Source organism: Melospiza melodia, chromosome 9 (genome assembly GCF_035770615.1).
Source record: "Melospiza melodia melodia isolate bMelMel2 chromosome 9, bMelMel2.pri, whole genome shotgun sequence".
NCBI lineage: Eukaryota > Metazoa > Chordata > Aves > Passeriformes > Passerellidae > Melospiza > Melospiza melodia.
Genome location: NC_086202.1, coordinates 26,690,126 through 26,706,856, shown reverse-complemented (window position 1 = coordinate 26,706,856; position 16,731 = coordinate 26,690,126). Strand labels below are relative to the sequence as shown.

At 39.7% G+C, this 16,731-nt stretch overlaps 1 protein-coding gene across 3 annotated transcripts in view; it reads left to right on the top strand.

Annotated features, from left to right (window-relative positions):
* The window catches only part of BMPR1A (bone morphogenetic protein receptor type 1A), a 73,832-nt gene that overhangs the window by 31,440 nt on the left and 25,661 nt on the right, over nt 1-16,731 (top strand). The window contains exons 2-3 of one of the 3 annotated variants that reach the window (XM_063163973.1): nt 6,040-6,161; nt 7,146-7,197. The exons of 1 other annotated variant lie outside the window; for it this stretch is intronic. The gene's annotated coding sequence lies outside the window, so the exon portion shown is untranslated. The remainder of the gene's footprint in view (nt 1-6,039; nt 6,162-7,145; nt 7,198-16,731) is intronic. One more of the 3 variants, XM_063163972.1, reaches the window with a different exon arrangement.

Here is a 16,731-nt window from a genome sequence, read left to right as displayed (position 1 = left end):
GGATTCTCATGGCCCCTATAATGAATTATTTGTGCCACTGGATGCTGTGGAGAGTATGGTTGTCACCATTGAACAAGAAATCACACAAATTCACCAGGATGGTTTGCACAACAGCAGCTTTAATACGAAAATTCTTTTATAGATAGGTTCCACACATTGTAATTGATAGGCTAATTAACAAAAACATCTTTCTCACAAACAGTCCTTGGGAAGAACAGAAAAACAGAACAGGAAAACACCACCTGCAGGTTGTTTATACTAACAAGTTATCATCGTTTCTCTACAACTCCCTAAAAAGTCTCACAAGTCCATTGTGAGAAAACAAATCCCGTTTTCCCGTTCTCTGACCAGGCTGTCACATCCACATATGGTGTATTGTAATTTATGCACATTGCAGTCATTCTGGAAAATGCTTTTTTTTCCTGTCAGGTACTGCACAGTCCCACCTTACTCAGGAATTTTTGTGCTCTTATACTTCTGGTTATGCCCAGGGGCAGTGATATTTCAGGAGCTTCATTGTGTAGACCATTTTGTCTTCTATCTCAACAGGCATTGAAGATGATGAAAACAAAAATGTTTAACAAGGGCGGGGAGAGTGCTTGCTTCATTGCTACATGGCGTGTTGGTCCTTCAGATGCTTCCTCTTCAGGGTGTCTTGTGTCTGTGTGTGCTTGCATGGTTGTAATGCCTCAGAAGGAAAAGCTCAGGTTGTTCTAGGGCAGACATTCTCCCCTCCTATCAAAAGGGGACAAATGATGTGAGGAGTCTTCTGATACCTCTTGAGTAGGCAAGAGGAGCTCTGCTCTGCAAAAAAATTTTTTGCTGTGCTAGGCCTGGTCCATTGAACTTCCAGCTAGTCATGTTCATGAAATAAAAAACAGAGTCAGAAAGGAAAAGATTGTATGGCTCAGATAGAGAATAACTTCTCCCTCAAAAAAGAGGGTGATCTGAGTTAAGGAAAAACAGGTGTAGGTTTCTGTGGGTTTTTTAAATTGTACAGATTGGTCCTATATTTTCTGTCAGACTGCAAGGTCAATCAGGAGTTGATTCCATTAGTGGCAGCAGCACACATTAATTACTCCACCTGCCTACACAACCAACCAGCCAGGTTAGATTAGTACTGGAATGCCCCAGTTGATGTTTCAATCTGTATTATTTCTGTCTTGTGTGATATCTCATTTCCTTCAAATTGCTTCTTGGTAGAATTTCTGAAATTCTCACAAATGATTAAGAATGCTTTTTGCTGTCAAGGATCCATGCAGTAATCAATAAAAACAACAAAATCTAGGCTTTCCAAGAACAACCTGGAAGTGCTGGAAAGATCAGTGGTATTCTGAACTAATTTAAATGTTTTGACCAGATATATAGGAAGGCCAAACCAGTGTAATACAGATGTGAAGAACTGTAAGACATGAAGTGCTTGAATGTTTTATAATCCCTTGCATTTTTAATACCTTGCAAGAATAACTTAATGATTGTTAATTAAAGCTTAAGGGAAGGTAGGTATAAAAGTAATTTTTAAAATTAGCTTTCATGAAGGTATATTTTCACTAGCATGATTTTGAACAATTTTGAACTACCTTGCCACAAAGATCAAATAAATGTGCTTGAGCCATGTCTCAGGATCTCATTTTCCCCTCTTGCTACCTGGAAGACATGGTGTCCGGGGACTGCAAAGTGTTTGTTCAGCCAGTTTATTTCATTTCATTAGTTGGTCTCATTGTATTTGGAAGGGCTGTTTGTTCAGTGACATGTTCTTGCTCATGTACCTTCAGTGTTTGACAGACAAAACCAGCAAGCCCCAAATTTGCCATGCAGTATGATGTTTGCTTTTCCCAGCATGCTGTGGGGGTTCAGCCCACATGTAAACTTGTTGAAAAAGGTTTCCTTAATAAATTCTTATATTTGGACATGAACTGTGAAGTAAAAGTTGGAACTTTGGTATGGCTTCTTTCCCTTTGCAATTCAATTTATATTTCAGAGCAGTAGTAGTCCTGTAAAAGCAACAGATGACAAGAATTCTGGCTGTATTTTCTAGTGGCAGTCATGAGATTGTTAACTGAAGCATCTTCCAGGCTACCATATGGGTCTGCAGAGTATTTTCATTGTGCATAGATTGCTAACAAAAAGCCTATTGTCTAGGGCTATAGTTTACCTGGGGGGAATAATTCTGTTTCTGAAACCTCTCCCATCTCTGGTTACCAGAGCTGTCAGCTGGCCATGAACTCTGACACTGCTCACAGAGATGTGTTGCAAGCACCACACACACTTTTCTCCTTTTCCCCTTTGCTCCCACCCCAAGTCTCAGATGCTGAATGCTTTTGACCTTTTTTTTTTTCCTGATATCTGTGAGTCTGATATCACCCAAGCCTGTGTCTGTGCCGTGATTTGAATTTACAGAAACTCCAAAACAAGTTCTGTTTGATAAATTGAAATAAAGGTGTGCTTACCTGAGTGGGCACCCTGCAGAAGTGCTCTGAGGATGGCTGGAGGAGGTGAAAGAGCAGGAAAGAAGTAACTGGAAGCTGGAGTGAATGGTCAAGTACTTAACCCTGTCTGTACCAATGAGTCCTTGTATGATCATGTACTTAATTGCACTTGAAATAGTTTAACTCTTATGTTACTTTAAGTTACCTTACAAACTTCTGTTCCTTAAATACACACTGCATTTAACAAGTAGCAGGCTCCTTCAGGAAGAAAGATAATTTAAGATGAATAAAGTAATCAACCTGGAAACTGGTGAGGCAGTTGGAGCAGAGTGGGAATGAACAGAGTGCAGGAGAAATCGAGTGCCAGGAAAGTTTTTGGCATCAAAAGAGACAGGTGAGGGAATGAGCTGGATGTGGCCCTGGAACTGAAGAAACTGGAGCTGCTGAGAAGGGAAGCAGTAACTGGAGATACGTGGTAAGACAAGAAAAAATGAATCCACGGGCTGAGTAAGTTTGCTCCTCAAAGCAAGTCAGACTGACTGGAGCTTTGCCACTGCGAGTCCCTGCGGTCTGTCTGTCCTGCTCAGAGCTGCTGCTTCCTGCACTCTGCTAGCAGGGGAACCACCCCCACTCCTCAATGAGCTTTAAATCCACTCACTTCAGATATTCTCACTGTTCCCTGGGGCCTGCCAGTGGCAGAAAATCTGCAGTGTTCTGGGTTATCTGGGTAGCGAGTGTGTTCATGTTATTCTGATTCTTCTTTTCCCCAGCTGAGTGCTGATATTTTTCAGTTGATAATATGTAAAGATCTTTAAATTTAATCTTGGCATTAAGAACAATTTGTAGATAAATCTGGATTTAATATGTAACTAGTGACAAGCACTGGGAGGCTCTGTGCTTTTGAAGTTGTGCCTCTTAATAGATGCTGTAGGTTTGCAAATTCTAATACAGTGAAGGTATAGTTGTGCAAATATTTTATTCACTTGTTTCATTTTGCACTTGATGGCACTTCTCTGGAAGATGCCATCGAGAATGGTACTAAACATTTTGAAGAACTTTTATATTAATAATTAAGCAGTTTGGATAAGTGTATAAAAATAAATATTTAAGTAAATTGATTTTTGTAAAATTGAGTATGTTCTCAAGTAGCATTTCATGCTGATGAAGAAGTGGAAGAAATAGTAACACTGTGAGGTCACTCCTGTAATTTAATAATTATCATTAACTTCTGTCCCATATCTGACAGAGGTTTTGTAGTTTTCCTTTTAAAAAGGGGAGAGATGAATCTGGAACTGACACAAAAATTCAGTAAGTCATAGAAGAATCCGTGTCCACATTACCAAGCAGAGTGGTGTAATAAGATCAGACCTGTCAGGTGCTGAGAACCTGGCATAAGTGCTATACAGGTGGTGGGAGTTTTGTTTCAAGCTGGTCCTGGTCTGATTCTGTGGCTGAATTCCTCTTGGTGGTTGGAGCGTGTACAATGTACACCTGAAGCTCATTCTCTGATCTGATTTTATTCAAAAGAAATCTGGTTCATGTACTTGATGACTGCTTTGCAATGTAAAGCAAAGCAAGGAAAAGAGGCTTGTTTGGGAGATGGACTTCAAAAGTGCAGTCCTCATTTGAATTAAATGCTAATGCAGACATACCTAGAGTGGTGCAGATCAGGAAGTTCACCAAAATAAAGTTGTTTAGTAAGAGAGCTTAGATATCTGATCCATGGGGTTGGAATCAGGAAAGGCAATGAATACTTAGAGAATTGAACAGTTACTTCATCAGTTTGGGAGTTTGGAAAAATATAAGGAGGACATGGTTTTAAAAACAAAACAAAAAAACCCTGAGCTGCACATTGTTCAGAAATGTCTTTACTCTTGCAAAGCAAACTCTTTAAATAATACAAAGTGGGCTTTATATTAATCAGATACTAGATACAGGGAGATTGGAGGTGTTGTAAAAAGAGAAAGCACACCAACTTTTTTTTTTTCTTTTGGAGTCCATCAGAAGATGAACTTGAGGTCCTTTGTTAGAGGGAGAAGAGATAGGTATATTCTACAGATTCTTGACTTTAAAAAGCAAAAACAATCTCTGCAAACACAATTGCATGGCTAGGATGTTCTTTCAATTTTACCATGGAAGAAATAAGTCAAATGTCAGCTTGTCTGCTCAGAGGAGACAGTTGTCTTTAAGAATTGGTGCTATCTGATATTCTGGATGGTTTTGGGTTACCATTTAGCACAAATTTATTATTTATTACCAAGACTATTAAACCTCAGTGTGTGAGGAGCAGTGCTTATAAATGGATGTGGAGACAGAAGTATTCTGACCTTCTTGTAATGGAAAGGTCTTTATGGTGCTTAGGAAGGAAAAGAGAAGGAGAGTGGATGCTGAAACTCTCTGCTGGAAATCATACACATGTTTTTTCTGCTTGCCCCCCTCCTGTTGGCCTTGGTATTCAAAAGTCATTCCATCTCTACACTGTATGAGTGGTTGTATGTTGTTTAACAGTATAGCTGGAATGGTGGTGTTCAAGCCTTTGTGAGATTTTCAAGGTTATGATCACAGTCATAAGACTGGAACTTCTAAATGGTAAAATTCTTGTAGGATCTTCTCAAAAGCTTCAGATGATGGAAACATTCAGAAATTGTGACACTGATAAAATGGGAAGAGTTGGCAATAGGTGGCATCTGCTCACTGTGGAATCAAAGTAACAAAGGTGGTAAGCCCATCTTGGCTATCAGCAATGCATCTGAAAATGCTGGGACTTTACACAAGTCAGGCCTGCTCACAGTCCTTAAGAGAACTGGGTAAGAACCTGTGCCAGGCTTTCCTCTGATGCTGGGATGTAGAGCAGTTTAAAAACTTAAACCAAAAATCAAACCCACCTGACTGCCAGTACCTTTGTCTAAATTCTTGGCTTGCTTTTCAGTTCCCAGGAGAAATCATGCCTGTGCACAGCTACAAAAACCAATCAATTATTTCTCTGTATATTGCAGTTTCTGGTGCACTGGAACTAATGGTGTGACACCAGTGGATATTTGGTGTGGAACTGCAGTCTTACAGATTCTCTGGTGTTTATAATAAAGATTGAATTGTACATGGCTTGTTTTTTCCATGGGTGTCACCAACAATGTATCCTTTCTGTGGACATTAGGGAGAAGTTCTTCCCAGAAAGGGGGATGGCACTGCCCATAGAGGTGGTGGAGTCACTGTGCTTGGAGGTGTTTTAAGAAAGGACTGGAAGTTGCACTCAGTGCCATGGTCCAGTTGACAAGGTGGTGTTAGGTCATAGGTTGGATTCAATGATCTCAAAGGTATTTTCCAGCCAAAGGATATAAATGTTTTTGTTGGTTCATTTTTAATATGAGCAATTACTGATAACAGTAAAATTATTTTTAAATTATTTTTTGTGTCAGCTGCTGTAACTGTGCAGCTATTGGATATGCATGACTCTTAGGAAGTTTCTAGCTGGGAGCAGCTCATCACAGGAGATGGTTTTTGTAATTCCAGATACAGGTATCTGCAATGTGCAGTTCACATTCTAGACGATAAACTGTCAGCACAGTTTCTTCAGCCATCTCTTTAATCAAATCCTCTTTGTATTTTGCAGATCAGTAGAAATATGCATTTCCATAATACCACCTTTGAACTAATGAAGTGGAAGTACAGATGAAAACAGTCTGGAGGAAGCTTGAAGTACAATACAGTTTCATTCAGTTTCCTAATTTGGAGGTAAGGTTAATGCATGCAAAATTTTATTTTGAGTATTTCAGGGATAAAAAGCATGATAAGCAGCCACCATATCTTACAAAAAATTTCAGAGCCATCTCTTTTATGCTAGTGACAGTCTTTTATATCATATTAAAACACCTGTTTGATCTAATCTCTGTCTGTATCTCAGTTATGAAAAAAGACAACTCAACCTCAACTACAGAGACATCTGTTGTACAAAGGCACATTGGAGAAGAGTTAGGATATCAGGCAAATTTCGTTTGAAATTTGTAGGATTGTAGAATCTGCTTAGTCATGAATACTACTAGTGCTTTAGCTGATTATTAGTTTAGGCTATTATTTTGCTGATAGGACTAGGAAGAAGCTTTCCACAGTGTCAAGTGGCAGGGCATAAGCATAAGTAGTTGGGTTGAAAACTGGGCACAATACTGTTTTGAAAAGGGAAACATAAAACACACACCCCCAACCACCTTCACAAGTTACTTTTTCTGCTTTCTAGTCCACTGTCTTTAAAAAAGATGAGTAGTATTAGAAGCAGTTGAGGGAGGGAGGGTTGTTTTTTGCTTTCCCTGTATGTAAACAGCTGATCTGGGAAAAAATAAAATGACAACACCACTCCACCACAAAATTTCTCTATCTTCACACAGTTGCTTCTCTTTTTACCAAGGATTATGGGCTTCTAGATCCACAAGTACACAAATGGCAAGAAGAGGGGGAGCTTATCAGAACCAAATAAAAACAAGTCCTTGTGCTAACTATTCCTGCTCCCATGTACTGCCTCTTGTTTTCATACCTTTTATAGCTGAATTTCAATAGCAAAGGGACAAAGACAGAAGAAAAAAATTGATCATGAGTGCCAAAAGAGGGAAATACTATAAATACCAGATGTGAGCAGGGTACACTGCCCAGGTGTTGATCAGACATTTTATGTGCTTCCTGAGTCAGATCAGCAGTATTGTATTTCATTGCCTGACCTGCTTTCAGGTATGTCTTTGAGCCCATTTATGAGTTTGGACACCTACAAAAAACAGTAAAGGTGAGTGGTTTAGTTTTCAATATTTGTTATATATAAAAGGTGTCTTTTGTTTGCATTTAAAACTGCTCCCTGATAGTTTATTTGTTAGCTCCTGATTGGTTTACAGAGAGAAACTGGGATTAAATTTATTTGGTTGTCCCTTCCATTTTAGGTTTCAGTGAAGAGTATCAAATGTCTGGCAGTTCTCAAGATAGTTTATTTTATCTTTCTTTAATATGGGATCTCTGTAATAAAACCTTTCATTGTACTTTTGCTAATTCTACTTTATTTTTTGCTTCAGTGTAAAATTTTCTTTCCTCTGACTCAGTAGGGTAAATAGCTCTGTTTTAATTACACCTGTGAATTTGTGCATTTCTAGTGCAATGCAGCTGGAGAAATTCTGATTAGTATATTACATGTAATCAGTAGGGTTATATGTGCTCAATTCCCTTCTGCAACTGATGTCCCATATGGTATTGTCTTTTTAGTTAACAGAAAGAGTAATCATGCCACCAAAATCTATTTTCTTTGGGATGTTGAAAACTGGACTTGGATGACTTCCAGCACCACCCATTAAAATGTCAAATACTCCCTTAGTTTGCCTTGCCTGTAGCAAGGCACGAGTTAGAAGGACGTTAAAGACCTCAAACCTCAACTTAAGTTGACAGTTTAGTAATAACTTCCTACTTTTCAGCTTTTTCTGTCCCTAGAGTTGTTCCTGTGTCCTCCAAACCAGTAGTGGTAGGAACAACTTTATGTGATGGAGCTTGTTCATTCAATAGCCAGAAACACATTCCAGGTGCTTCAGAATGAAGGATGTCAGTGATGAAATGGTATTCCTGCAATGATTTTCTTATTAATCATCAAGGCTACCTAAGATCCTCTCTGTTCTGTTAGGAAATAATTATTTTATAAGGTTGGGTTAGCTGCCATTGAATTTCCTTGGTGGCAAACTATTTGCTAGGACTTATTCCATAACAAACAGGCTGAGCCACTTGAGGCTCAAACCACAAGTGGGAAATACAGGTCAGTGTGCTCAAAGCATTTTCCAGGAGTGGAGGAACCAGACATCCGTGTCATCTTGTGAATCAGTTGATCAAAACAGGAAGTGCCAGTGGTTCCACTCTGGGGCTGCTCTGCTCTGCAGTGTCCCCCTGACAGGACTTTCCTTACTGCCATTGTCCCTGGCCTATCCCAGCTTGTTCCAGTAGTCTCACCATACTGACCTCAGACCACACAAAACAAGAGCCTTCCTATTGCTAGGTCAAGACTGCTGGGCTCAGCAAGGTCAGATTAAGCTGCTGAGAATCCCTGCATTTTTATGTTGGCTCTCTTTGGCTCAGGAGCTCCTCTCAAAAGTGTCAAGGACAACAGAATTCAAATAAATCCAGACAAGTTCCTGTGCAGTAAAAGGAAACTAAATTGTCTGTTTTATTTCTGTATCTGAGGATGGGAATTTTATGGGGTAGGATAGAGAACAATTTAAGATCTTACAGTGAGAAAAGCATACAAGGAATGCATTTGCAATGCAGTCTGAAGATGTTTATGTTGATAGGAATATATTTTGCAACCAGATGATTGTAACTTGAATATGTAATCAGAAGCATACCAGATTGCCTTTTTTTTGCTTATTTTCTATTTAGTGTTTGGATTAGGAATAGTAAAATGTAGTTTTCAGCTGGACATTAATACAGGGAGGGATTAATTTTGCTTTCAAGAATTGTTTTCTTTCCTTTTTTTCCCCTTGAGCCAAAACAAAGCAGATACATGACTCTTTCTGATGGCAGTACTTTGAAGCAGTCCTAAGTAGTTAGTTGTGGAGTAGGTTCCTCTAAACTAGGTTGAAAAGTCAAGAATGTCCTTCTCCAGAGGTTCCAAGTGGTAAAGGTACAGTAAGTTTCATGAAATGTTAGGTGAAGTGTTTCTAAAATGTTTCACTTGATACAGAATTTAATTAAAATAATTCTAGGGATCAATTTCAAATGTATTTTAAAATAGCAGCTTAACTTATTAGCTTATCAAAATCTAAGACTGATTTAGATAAGTCTTTTTATAATATCCTTAATGCCTTTAAAGACCCTGTGATAGAAACATTCTAAACCAGATTTCTAAACCAGATGTATGTACCCTCCTTTAAAAAAATTACTTGGTGCGCCATAGCCAAGTCTATGTAAAGAAAGGATATTTTTATCATGTCCTTATAATATGTATGTTTTGAGTTTACAGCACAGTATAGGAATTTCAGGGTATCTTGAGTAAAAATCTGAATCTGTTTAGAGTAATGGTAGAGGGGTCTGCAGTCACATCTGTTAGGAGAATTTCCATGTGTAGATGTGCAGAGGGGTTCCCAAATGGCTACACTTCACCAGGCTTCAAACACATTTTGTTGTTCTAAGATCTGAAATTCCTGTTCTCGTTCAAACATGCTCATTCAAGTTGCTGGTGTTTGAAAAACAATTATTTGTTTCAGTTGGCAGGTAAAGCATATGAACGTTTTTTACAGAAACAGTTCAGTCCCAGGCTTTCAGTGGGATGAAAGTGAAGTGATAAGGCTTCTGCCTGTGCAGAGGAGAGTCCCTGAAGTCTTTGTATGAGAAAAGGGATATTTATACAGGTGTCTTGAAGTTCCGTGCCCTTTGAGTTGTTTTGGAATTTGCAAATGTACACTTGCAATCTACTTGGTTTCCCCTCCCCCTCAGTAAATTTCATGTTTGCTGATACTACCAATCTCTGAATTAATAAGACTTTTCTAACGGGCAAGGGGGAAAAAAGTTTGCTTTATTGGTCTTTAAAATTTGCACAGGCACCTACCAAAGCCACTCTATCACTCCCTCTCCATGGCTGGAGATAAAGACCAGGAGAGGTCACTCACTGTTTGCCATCACAGGCAAAACAGACTCAGTTTGGGGATATTAATTGAATGTCTTACTAACAAAATCAGAGGTGAGCAACAAGTAGAAATCTTAAAAGCACCTTCTTCCTACTCATCCCTCCTTCCTGGGCCCTCCCTCCCCTCTCCAGCACTGAAGGGAAGTGGGGAATGGGGCTTGTGGTCAGTTTATCACCGTTCCCTCTGCTGCACAGACTGCTGCAGCTTGGGTCCATTCCCTGGGGTGCAGCCCTTCAGGCACAGCCTGCTCTGATGGGAGTCCTCCATGGGGTCACAAGTCCTGCCAGTACACCTGCAGTGTGCAGGTCCCTGCCAGGACCCTCTCCAGCCCAGGTTTCCTGTGGGTTCAGAGACATCCACCCGCTCTGGTGTGGGCTCCTCCATGGGCTGCAGGTGGATCTCTGCATCCCCATGGTCCCTCTGTGGGCTGCAGGGGCACAGCTGCCTCACCACAGTGTACCGCAGGCTGCAGGGGAGTCTTCTCTGGCACCTGGAGCACCTCCTGCCCCTCCTTCTGCACTGACCTTGGTGTCTGCACAGTTGTTTTTCTCACTTATTCTTCCTCCTCTCTTCTCTGGCTGCAGGCACATCTGTGCAATAACTGTTTTTCATTCTCAAATATGTTATCTTAGCAGCATTATTATCATTCCTGATGGGCTCAGCCTTGGTCAGCAGCGGGTCCATCCTGGAGCCAGCTGGCATAGGCTGGACAAGTCTCTGGCAGCTTCTCACAGAAGCCACCCTTTAGCCCCCTGCTACCAAAACCTGGTCACACTGACCCAATAAATGACTGCAGCCTTTCATCTGCTGGTTTGGTTTCAGTACAGTGCTTAACTCAAATGTGTGAAAAATCTCAAAAGAAAAAAGGGAAATGAAAAATACTTAGGATGTGGTAGAGGATTACAAGATACTATATAGTGCTTAATAGAGAAGGTTCAATAGTGATGGCTTTTCTGTCCCCTTTCTCTCTGCCAAAAATAATTCTGTATTCTCTTCAACTACCAACAAAAATTGTTTCTCGTTATGGAATCTGTGGTTTTCCTGTAACCTCAATTTTTCCTTCACAGATTTCATTTGAATCAGCCTTAATTCCATCCTATTAGAGGTGATTCATGTAAGCTAAAGAATCCCGAAAGAAAGAAGTTTTTGATAGTGAAAATGTGGAAGGAATAAATCACCCTTAGATGGAATACAACATTGAGAGAAGTAACATAAGAAAAGGCAAAATGAGACAGTTTTAAGGATGTGATCTTAAAACTGGGAAATAATTGAATTGCCAAAGTTAATGCAGACGTGACTTAGGAGGAACATGGCTTTTCTTTGAAGATTTTTAGCTTAAGGAGCTGTTGAGACATCAGAGGAGATACCTTCCCGTTTAAGGATGATGGGAGAGTGGGGGAAATGTTTGCAATAAAAAATAGTGTCCAAGTCATCCCTGTAATACTGAGTATGGGCAGTTTAAGTCGTATGCTGTGATGGTCAAAGAGAAAAGCAGGAAATCAAGTGAAATTCATAGAAGGAATATATAATATAATCTCTGTGCGTTTTTAGTTTCTTTGTGTCTTAGTCCAGGTGCTTTCTTACAATATGGAAAGAAAAGCAAAGATTGAATGAAAAAAAATTCCAGATTTTATTAGTTGAATGTGAACTTCACTTAATCTAAAACCAAACCAAGCTTCTACCCTATATGTTGATTTCTTGCAGTCCTGAGCTCTACTGTGTAACAGTTGTTGAAAAATGTTTCACAGTGTATTTAAAATAACCTTTTTGCACTGAGAAATGAACTGCTGTAGTTGGTAGATTACAAATGGGTGATTTTTAATCCTATTAATCTCTTGATCAGAAAGCTCTTGTTTGCTTTTGAATTTTGTGTGAAAAAAAATTAACAGTATTGCTTTAGCACTTCAGTGCAGGGAAATAGAGGATTATAACTGTTGAGGTAAACATTACCTTTGAACTCTGTTTTTGTCTACCTATTGAAAGATTACTGTGTTTGGGTTTGGAAATGTCTTTGAAGGTATATTTGATGAAAGTACATTGTTCAGACTTAAGAGGAGTATTTGTGTGCATGTGCATGCTATGTTGTTTCTGTAGTTATTTAACCAAGCGGATCTACAGTGCACTTAGAGTTTTACTTAAGTTTGCATTAAAATCTGTTTTTATCTCAGCAAGACTTGCAGAGCACTGACAGGGTGAGATAGCACTCAGACACATACATTTGGAGTCCTGGAAAATTTTCCCAGAGCAATAATACTTTCTTACATATGTCACATTGCAATTAAATGTTGCAGATGAAAACAGATGCTGAATGCAGCATATAATTAATTGTACATTATTTGTCCTGTGTAAGCACTTTCCTAATATAGCAATCTAGTTTAATATATCCAGTATGTGTGAGGTAACTCTGTAGGTGAGCATGTCACACTTTACACATAAGCATTTATCACTCTGATACTGAGACTATCTGAACACTTTGCAGGTTCTATGTAAGATAATGAATGATTCTAGTTTAGGCTATTCTAAACTTGCCACTGATAATACTTGCTCACTTCTTTTGCCCTTGCTGTGAAGGTGGTAACCTGCTCATGTTCTGTGCCTGGAGTTTGTAATCTCATAAAAACATCCCCAACATGAGTTTCTGGAGTGAAATGAAGGGTCACAGATGACAAAAGTTAGTCAACTATTCATTAAAATTCCAAAGAATAAGAAAGGTTGTAATTTTAAGGGTGAGATAACTAACACAAAGAACAAACCTAATAGATAAATGTAATTTGCAAATTACATTTATCTAAAATTTTGTTTCTGTAGTAAGAACACCTAAAAAATAACTTCTCTCTGCCAGAGCAGTTTTGAGGAGGATAAACAAGCAGCACCTACAATTTCACTTATTTTTCCCATCCAGCTATTAAAATGCCTCTTTGGAAATCTGATGGAGACCATTCCTTTGAGGATATCTGTGTGTTATTGGCAGTGATTTGTGGGAACAGCTAGACAGGGAATTTGGGAGTTTCTCCTCTCAACAGAGTACAGTGCCTCCATGGGCATGGCAAGCAGGTGAGGAAAGTGAGGATTAAGGCTTACCTTGCATAGCAGTGTTTTGTATTAGCAAATCTTGATGATGTTGAACTTGCTAGTCTTGTCTGCTGTTTGTATGTGTCGAGCAAATACTGTCAAAGAAAGCTCATCTCTCACCCATTGCAGTGGGGAGTGCAGAATTCGATTATTTAAAAATTACATTGCTTGCTTATGAAGTAATATTTACAAGTGTGTTTTTATCTTATTCATGAAACGACACATGAATTCACCTGGATGCTGAGTAGCAGAACAAAAAAAATATGTCCATGTCGACAGTTTGAGGCGTTGTGAGGGCAAGCAGTTCAATCCTTGTGAAATGCTCTTCTGTCGGTCTTTTTTAATACTAGATCACGTCACTTGCTCTAAAAGGGACACCACAGTCCCTTTGTCACATACCAGAGGGAAAGGGTTTGCAGATGTGTAAGCAGGCAGATTCCCCTGTGTAAAGGCATCACCACTTGCAGTTTAGAGGGGTTGGTTTGTATTTTTGGCTGAGGGTTGTCTTCATAAGTAATGTTTCCTGTCTGTTCTCAGAAATTTGAAACTCCGTCTTCCAGGTGTAAATTAAAAGGAAGGGGGATTTAAACCTCCTTTCTGTTACCCCTTCCTAAATTTATTTATTTTCAGCTCCATATGGAAAGCATATCCATTAATAACTTTGATATCCCTAGTGTGAGTGTGGGGAGTGAGGGCTTCGTGCATTATCAGGTGTTGACTCCTTTGACCTTGGTAATTACTAATCTATGCAATCGGGCCTTTCTGAGCCTTGTCAGCCTCGCTTGTTTAGCGTTTTATTTATTTTATTGGTTTCTACAAGTCCTGAATAGGAAAAAGGGATTTAAAGAGAAACCCCCTAAAAAAAAGAAACCCAACCCTATGTTTATTCTTAAGGGGTGGAGGTCTTCTAGAGGGGAGCTGGCTTGCAGAGGGGGAAGACAGTATTCTTATGCTAATCCAGGCTCTGGATAAGGAGCAAAGCAGCCGTGCAAACAATGGAAGTGGAGCCAGAAAGTCTGCGCTGCAGTCTAGCACGCCTTGAAAAGCATGTCAGGCCGGGCGCCTTGGGCTGCCGGGAGGGGCCGCGGGGGGAGCGCCTCCCGCTCGCTTTATGGAGCTGGCGGCGGGCCAGCGCGCTTGGAAAAACCTTACTACCTAGAAAACCAGGGTTGGGGCTGGAGGAGGCGAGGGCAGGAGGCAAAGAAGTAGTTTATAGTCTTGCTTTTTTTCACGTTAAAAAAAAAGCTGACTCCCAAACTCCGTGTTGAGTTGTCTCAGCTTTGTTGCTGTTGTTTTCTTCTTCTTTGTACCAAAAATTGAAATTCAAGTGATGTGTCTTTTAAATAGCAGCCACGTTTTCTAAAGGCTGTGCGTGAGAGAGGCCGGCTTTAGCAAGGTGCCCTGCTGGGAAATGAGCTTACACCTCCCTCCTGTGGGCGAAGCGCTCGGGCCGGGCCGGGCCGTGAGGCGCGCCGGGAGCCGGGGCTGCGGGCCGGCCTGGGCAGGGCAGGACAGGGAGGTGCCCTGGCCTGGCCCGTCCCTCCTCTGCCGGGACACACCGATGGCACCGACACACGGCCGAGCAGCGGTTTGCCCAGCGTGCTTTCGGATTGATTAAAGTCAGCGACCAAAAATGCAGGCTGTTTTCCTTAGGCATCGTGAAATGAAAAATGTGCTCTTTGAGCGCCAAACAAAAACCCAGTTTCTGCAGAACTCTCTTCTTCGTGAGTTCCGTAATTTGCATAATCACTTTCACTTTGGAGACATAAAGAAGTTGTGAATTTTTTCTTCTAAGTTGGGCAGAGGTTATAGCTGTAGCACAAGCAAGCCATGATCACGGGATTTAAGTAAAATAAATGGTTACCCTGTCAATTTCTGGATCTGGGTTTTTTGGTGTTTTTTACCTAGATTAATGAATAACTGTCCTTAAATTACAAAAAAAAGAGACCTATTTTAAGGTTGTAAAAACATTCATTAGTCTTAATAGTGCTAAAAGTCATGTTACACAGTAGAAACTTTCTATGAAGGCATTTGTAATTTTGAAGGCACTGGCACACTTATTTTAGTGTCTTTTGTCCACCTTTAAAAAATGTGAGCAAACATATTCAGGATTGAGGCCCAGCTTTTTCCTTTCCTCAGCCCAGGTATATTATTTGCATCAAATTATTGAAACTCAGAACCAAAATGTGTGATAAGTCTTGTAGGCAGTATAGTATGACCAAAATATTTTTATTAGTAACATGTAAAATTTCTAACAGTTTTGATGATTTCTTTTCCCTTGATGCTTATGTTCGGTGAACAAAAGTATGTTTCTTATGAATGAGATCTAAAAGGTTTAAGTTATGATTCCCTATTTGTAGTTACTAAATTTAGAGGTGGAATGCATTACATGTGGAGACTTTTCTCCGTGTTCACATTGATGATAAATAGATTATAGAAACATATGAGAAGGATAGCTTCTGGGTAGAATAGAAGAAGTTGATGTCACTGTAGAAAGAACATGGGTGTCCATTTGCTAATTGTCCTAAGGGCAGAAGCTCTAAGCCACCTAATCACTTCCAAAGTGAAGGAGTTGAGAAAAGAGGGAAATGGGTCAAGGTGAACAAAAATTGTGTAGTGACATTTTCTCTGAATATGTTCAAATAAAAGAATGTGTCATGTTTGTAACACATTAGGATGTGTCTGAATACCTGATTGTAGTGGGAAGACAATTTTGCTGAATGTCATTGCAGTTAATTTAATTGAAGAAACTTTATAGCAGTAAGTTAATGGGAAGCCCAGAGTAACAGTAAGATGGGCGTTCAGGAGTGCAGTGAGTGGCGTCCCCAATTACCCAATTTTGCTGGGCATGGTAGAAAGCAGCTAGGCTTTCATTTCTTCACAGTTAACTATTTTGTTTATGAAACAGACAGATACATCGTAATTTAGTATTTTGCCTTCTAAATTCTGTCGTGATTTGATATTCACCAGCAGTGGGAAATCTTTGTTTCAGGAGATCTGTTTGACTGTCCAAGGTGGATTTTGGTGGCTTTTCCCACTGATTAGAAATAAGAAGTTCTTTTCTAAGACACTGAGCTCCCCTGCTGCAAACAACCTGTTGTTAGGGTCTTGTGTTTTCTGAATGAGCAAATGTGTTGCAGTGCACATGTTCTAAACACATGGTTCTATATGTACTACAGAGAGAACTAAGATTTCTTTCTTCATTCTTTTGAGAAGTATATAATACACACAATTGAGCTTCGTTTAGCATTTCAGATTTCACTTTAGTTTCTAGAAGGAGAAAGGACTTGTATAATTTACACAGTCTCTTGGCTTTTAAATTTATGCAGTCAGGAATAGTTTTAAATAATTCTTACACAATCCACAGTTCAGGGGAATTATTTCTGTGAGCTTGAACAGATTCGTGCCTAAATAGGGCCTTACATGAAGTTGTTTTTGTTGATGGCCGTGTAGTTATCAGGCTTGGAATAACCAGCAGGCTTCTCCATCAGCTATAGGATATCTTGACAGATTTTGGGGTGGATTTACCTTGCCTGTTTAATTTAACATATTTGACAGCACTCAAGCATAGGTTGTTCGAGTGTTTCATTGTG